Here is a 5,995-nt window from a genome sequence, read left to right as displayed (position 1 = left end):
GTTGAGACGTAGCCGCAGTAGATTGCGAGTTCAGACGTAGCCGCTGTAGATTCCGAGTTGAGACCTAGCCGCAGTAGATTCCGAGTTAAGACGTAGCCGCAGTAGATTCCGAGTTGAGACGTAGCCGCAGTAGATTCCGAGTTGAGACGTAGCCGCAGTAGATTCCGAGTTGAGACGTAGCTGCATTAGATTCAGAGTTGAGTCCTAGCCGCAGTAGATTCCGAGTTGAGAAGTAGCCGCAATAGATTCCGAGTTGAGACGTAGCCGCAGTAGATTCCGAGTTGAGACGTAGCCGCAGTAGATTCCGAGTTGAGTCGTAGCTGCAGTAGATTCCGAGTTGAGTCGTAGCTGCAGTAGATTCCGAGTTGAGACGTAGCTGCAGTAGATTCCGAGTTGAGTCCTAGCCGCAGTAGATTCCGAGTTGAGACGTAGCCGCGGTAGATTCCGAGTTGAGACGTAGCAGCAGTAGATTCCGAGTTGAGAAGTAGCCGCAGTAGATTCTGAGTAGAGTCGTTGCCACAGTAGATTCCGAGTTGAATCTTTGCCGCTGTAGATTCTGAATTGAGACGTAGCCACAGTAGATTCCGAGTTGAGACTTAGCCGCAGTAGATTCCGAGTTGAGACGCAGCTGCAGTAGATTCCGAGTTGAGACGTAGCCGCAGTAGATTCCGAGTTGAGACGTAGCTGCAGTAGATTCCGAGTTGAGTCGTAGCCGCAGTAGATTCCGAGTTGGGACGTAGCCGCAGTAGATTCCGAGTTGAGACGTAGCTGCAGTAGATTCCGAGTTGAGTCCTAGCCGCAGTAGATTCCGAGTTGAGTCGTTGCCGCTGTAGATTCCGAGTTGAGACGTAGCCGCATTAGATTCCGAGTTGAGACATAGCCGCAGTAGATTCCGAGTTGAGACGTAGCCGCAGTAGATTCCGAGTTGAGTCCTAGCCGCAGTAGATTCCGAGTTGTGACATAGCCGCTGTAGATTCCGAGTTGAGAAGTAGCCGCAGTAGATTCCGAGTTGAGTCGTTGCCGCTGTAGATTCCGAGTTGAGACGTAGCCGCAGTAGATTCCGAGTTGAGTCGTTCCCGCTGTAGATTCCGAGTTGAGTCGTTGCCGCAGTAGATTCCGAGTTGAGACGTAGCCGCAGTAGATTCCGAGACGTAGCCGCAGTAGATTCCGCGTTGAGACGTAGCCACAGTAGATTACGAGTTGAGACGTAGCCGCTGTAGATTCCGAGTTGAGTCCTAGCCGCAGTAGATTCCGAGTTGTGACGTAGTCGCAGTAGATTCCGAGTTGAGTCGTTGCCGCTGTAGATTCCGAGTTGAGTCGTTGCCGCTGTAGATTCCGAGTTGAGACGTAGCCGCAGTAGATTCCGAGTTGAGTCGTTGCCGCAGTAGATTCCGAGTTGAGTCGTTGCCGCAGTAGATTCCGAGTTGAGACGTAGCCGCAGTAGATTCCGAGTTGAGACGTTGCCGCAGTAGATTCCGAATTGAGACGTAGCCACAGTAGATTCCGAGACGTAGCCGCAGTAGATTCCGAGTTGAGATGTAGCCGCAGTAGATTCCGAGTTGAGACGTAGCCGCTGTAGACTACGAGTTGAGATGTAGCCGCAGTAGATTCCGGGTTGAGTCGTTGCCGCAGTAGATTCCGGGTTGAGACGTAGCCGCAGTAGATTCCGAGTTGAGACGTAGCCGCAGTAGATTCCGAGTTGAGTCGTTGCCACAGTAGATTCCGAGTTGAATCGTTGCCGCTGTAGATTCTGAATTGAGACGTAGCCACAGTAGATTCCGAGTTGAGACGTAGCCGCAGTAGATTCCGAGTTGCGACGTAGCCGCAGTAGATTCCGAGTTGAGTCGTAGCAGCAGTAGATTCCGAGTTGAGTCGTAGCTGCAGTAGATTCCGAGTTGAGACGTGGCTGCAGTAGATTCCGAGTTGAGTCCTAGCCGCAGTAGATTCCGAGTTGAGTCGTAGCCGCAGTAGATTCCGAGTTGAGACGTAGCCGCAGTAGATTCCGAGTTGAGACGTAGCCGCCGTAGATTCCGAGACGTAGCCGCAGTAGATTCCGAGTTGAGACGTAGCTGCAGTAGATTCCGAGTTGAGACGTAGCCGCCGTAGATTCTGAGTTGAGACGTAGCCGCAGTAGATTCCGAGTTGAGACGTAGCTGCAGTAGATTCAGAGTTGAGTCCTAGCCGCACTAGATTCCGAGTTGAGAAGTAGCCGCAATAGATTCCGAGTTGAGACGTAGCCGCAGTAGATTCCGAGTTGAGACGTAGCCGCTGTAGATTCCGAGTTGAGACCTAGCCGCAGTAGATTCCGAGTTAAGACGTAGCCGCAGTAGATTCCGAGTTGAGACGTAGCCGCAGTAGATTCCGAGTTGAGACGTAGCCGCAGTAGATTCCGAGTTGAGACGTAGCTGCAGTAGATTCAGAGTTGAGTCCTAGCCGCAGTAGATTCCGAGTTGAGAAGTAGCCGCAATAGATTCCGAGTTGAGACTTAGCCGCAGTAGATTCCGAGTTGAGACGTAGCCGCAGTAGATTCCGAGTTGAGTCGTAGCTGCAGTAGATTCCGAGTTGAGTCGTAGCTGCAGTAGATTCCGAGTTGAGACGTAGCTGCAGTAGATTCCGAGTTGAGTCCTAGCCGCAGTAGATTCCGAGTTGAGACGTAGCCGCAGTAGATTCCGAGTTGAGACGTAGCTGCAGTAGATTCCGAGTTGAGAAGTAGCCGCAGTAGATTCTGAGTAGAGTCGTTGCCACAGTAGATTCCGAGTTGAATCTTTGCCGCTGTAGATTCTGAATTGAGACGTAGCCACAGTAGATTCCGAGTTGAGACTTAGCCGCAGAAGATTCCGAGTTGAGACGCAGCTGCAGTAGATTCCGAGTTGAGACGTAGCCGCAGTAGATTCCGAGTTGAGACGTAGCTGCAGTAGATTCCGAGTTGAGTCCTAGCCGCAGTAGATTCCGAGTTGAGTCGTTGCCGCTGTAGATTCCGAGTTGAGACGTAGCTGCATTAGATTCCGAGTTGAGACATAGCCGCAGTAGATTCCGAGTTGAGACGTAGCCGCAGTAGATTCCGAGTTGAGTCCTAGCCGCAGTAGATTCCGAGTTGTGACATAGCCGCTGTAGATTCCGAGTTGAGACGTAGCCGCAGTAGATTCCGAGTTGAGTCGTTGCCGCTGTAGATTCCGAGTTGAGACGTAGCCGCAGTAGATTCCGAGTTGAGTCGTTCCCGCTGTAGATTCCGAGTTGAGTCGTTGCCGCAGTAGATTCCGAGTTGAGACGTAGCCGCAGTAGATTCCGAGACGTAGCCGCAGTAGATTCCGCGTTGAGACGTAGCCACAGTAGATTACGAGTTGAGACGTAGCTGCTGTAGATTCCGAGTTGAGTCCTAGCCGCAGTAGATTCCGAGTTGTGACGTAGTCGCAGTAGATTCCGAGTTGAGTCGTTGCCGCTGTAGATTCCGAGTTGAGTCGTTGCCGCTGTAGATTCCGAGTTGAGACGTAGCCGCAGTAGATTCCGAGTTGAGTCATTGCCGCAGTAGATTCCGAGTTGAGTCGTTGCCGCAGTAGATTCCGAGTTGAGACGTAGCCGCAGTAGATTCCGAGTTGAGACGTTGCCGCAGTAGATTCCGAATTGAGACGTAGCCGCAGTAGATTCCGAGACGTAGCCGCAGTAGATTCCGAGTTGAGATGTAGCCGCAGTAGATTCCGAGTTGAGACGTAGCCGCTGTAGACTACGAGTTGAGACGTAGCCGCAGTAGATTCCGGGTTGAGTCGTTGCCGCAGTAGATTCCTGGTTGAGACGTAGCCGCAGTAGATTCCGAGTTGAGACGTAGCCGCCGTAGATTCCGAGTTGAGACGTAGCTGCAGTAGATTCCGAGTTGAGACGTAGCCGCAGTAGATTCCGAGTTGAGACGTAGCCGCAGTAGATTCCGAGTTGAGACGTAGCCGCCGTAGATTCCCAGTTGAGACGTAGCCGCAGTAGATTCCGAGTTGAGACGTAGCTGCAGTAGATTCCGAGTTGAGACGTAGCCGCCGTAGATTCCGAGTTGAGTCGTAGCCGCAGTAGATTCCGAGTTGAGACGTAGCTGCAGTAGATTCAGAGTTGAGTCCTAGCCGCAGTAGATTCCGAGTTGAGACGTAGCCGCAGTAGATTCCGGGTTGAGTCGTTGCCGCAGTAGATTCCGGGTTGAGACGTAGCCGCAGTAGATTCCGAGTTGAGACGTAGCCGCTGTAGATTACGAGTTGAGACGTAGCCGCAGTAGATTCCGAATTGAGACGTAGCAGCAGTAGATTCCGAGTTGAGTCGTTGCCACTGTAGATTCTGAGTTGAGTCGTTGCCGCAGTAGATTCCGAGTCCTAGCCGCAGTAGATTGTGATTTGAGTCGTTGCCGCAGTAGATTCCGAGTTGAAATGTAGCCGCAGTAGATTCCGAGACGTAGCCGCAGTAGATTCCGCGTTGAGACGTAGCCGCAGTAGATTCCGAGTTGAGACGTAGCCGCTGTAGATTCCGAGTTGAGAAGTAGCCGCAATAGATTCCGAGTTGAGACGTAGCCGCAGTAGATTCCGAGTTGAGACGTAGCCGCAGTAGATTCCGCGTTGAGACGTAGCCGCAGTAGATTCCGAGTTGAGACGTGGCTGCAGTAGATTCCGAGTTGAGTCCTAGCCGCAGTAGATTCCGAGTTGAGTCGTAGCCGCAGTAGATTCCGAGTTGAGACGTAGCCGCAGTAGATTCCGAGTTCAGACGTAGCCGCAGTAGATTCCGAGACGTAGCCGCAGTAGATTCCGCGTTGAGACGTAGCCGCAGTAGATTACGAGTTGAGTCGTAGCCGCCGTAGATTCCGAGTTGAGACGTAGCCGCAGTAGATTCCGAGTTGAGACGTAGCTGCAGTAGATTCCGAGTTGAGACGTAGCCGCAGTAGATTCCGAGTTAAGAAGTAGCCGCAATAGATTCCGAGTTGAGACGTAGCCGCAGTAGATTCCGAGTTGAGACGTAGCCGCAGTAGATTCCGAGTTGAGTCGTAGCAGCACTAGATTCCGAGTTGAGTCGTAGCTGCAGTAGATTCCGAGTTGAGACGTAGCTGCAGTAGATTCCGAGTTGAGTCCTAGCCGCAGTAGATTCCGAGTTGAGACGTAGCCGCAGTAGATTCCGAGTTGAGACGTAGCAGCAGTAGATTTCGAGTTGAGACGTAGCCGCAGTAGATTCCGAGTTGAGTCGTTGCCACAGTAGATTCCGAGTTGAATCGTTGCCGTTGTAGATTCTGAATTGAGACGTAGCCACAGTAGATTCCGAGTTGAGACATAGCCGCAGTAGATTCCGAGTTGAGACGTAGCCGCTGTAGATTCCGAGTTGAGACGTAGCCGCAGTAGATTCTGAGACGTAGCCGCAGTAGATTCCGCGTTGAGACGTAGCCGCCATAGATTCCGAGTTGAGACGTAGCCGCTGTAGATTCCGAGTTGAGACGTAGCCGCAGTAGATTCCGAGTTAAGACGTAGCCGCAGTAGATTCCGAGTTGAGTCGTAGCAGCAGTAGATTCCGAGTTGAGTCGTAGCTGCAGTAGATTCCGAGTTGAGACGTGGCTGCAGTAGATTCCGAGTTGAGTCCTAGCCGGAGTAGATTCCGAGTTGAGAAGTAGCCGCAGTAGATTCCGAGTTGAGACGTAGCAGCAGTAGATTCCGCGTTGAGACGTAGCCGCAGTAGATTCCGAGTTGAGACGTAGCCGCTGTAGATTCTGAGTTGAGACGTAGCCGCAGTAGATTCCGAGTTAAGACGTAGCCGCAGTAGATTCCGAGTTGAGACGTAGCCGCAGTAGATTCCGAGTTGAGACGTAGCTGCAGTAGATTCCGAGTTGAGTCCTAGCCGCAGTAGATTCCGAGTTGAGTCGTAGCCGCAGTAGATTCCGAGTTGAGACGTAGCCGCCGTAGATTCCGAGACGTAGCCGCAGTAGATTCCGAGTTGAGACGTAGCTGCAGTAGATTCCGAGTTGAGACGTAGCCGCCGTAGATTC

The sequence above is a fragment of the Coturnix japonica genome, chromosome 20 (genome assembly GCF_054131305.1).
Source record: "Coturnix japonica strain WE chromosome 20, WE-NBRP24, whole genome shotgun sequence".
Lineage (NCBI taxonomy): Eukaryota > Metazoa > Chordata > Aves > Galliformes > Phasianidae > Coturnix > Coturnix japonica.
Note: the sequence above shows the minus strand (reverse complement) of the source record.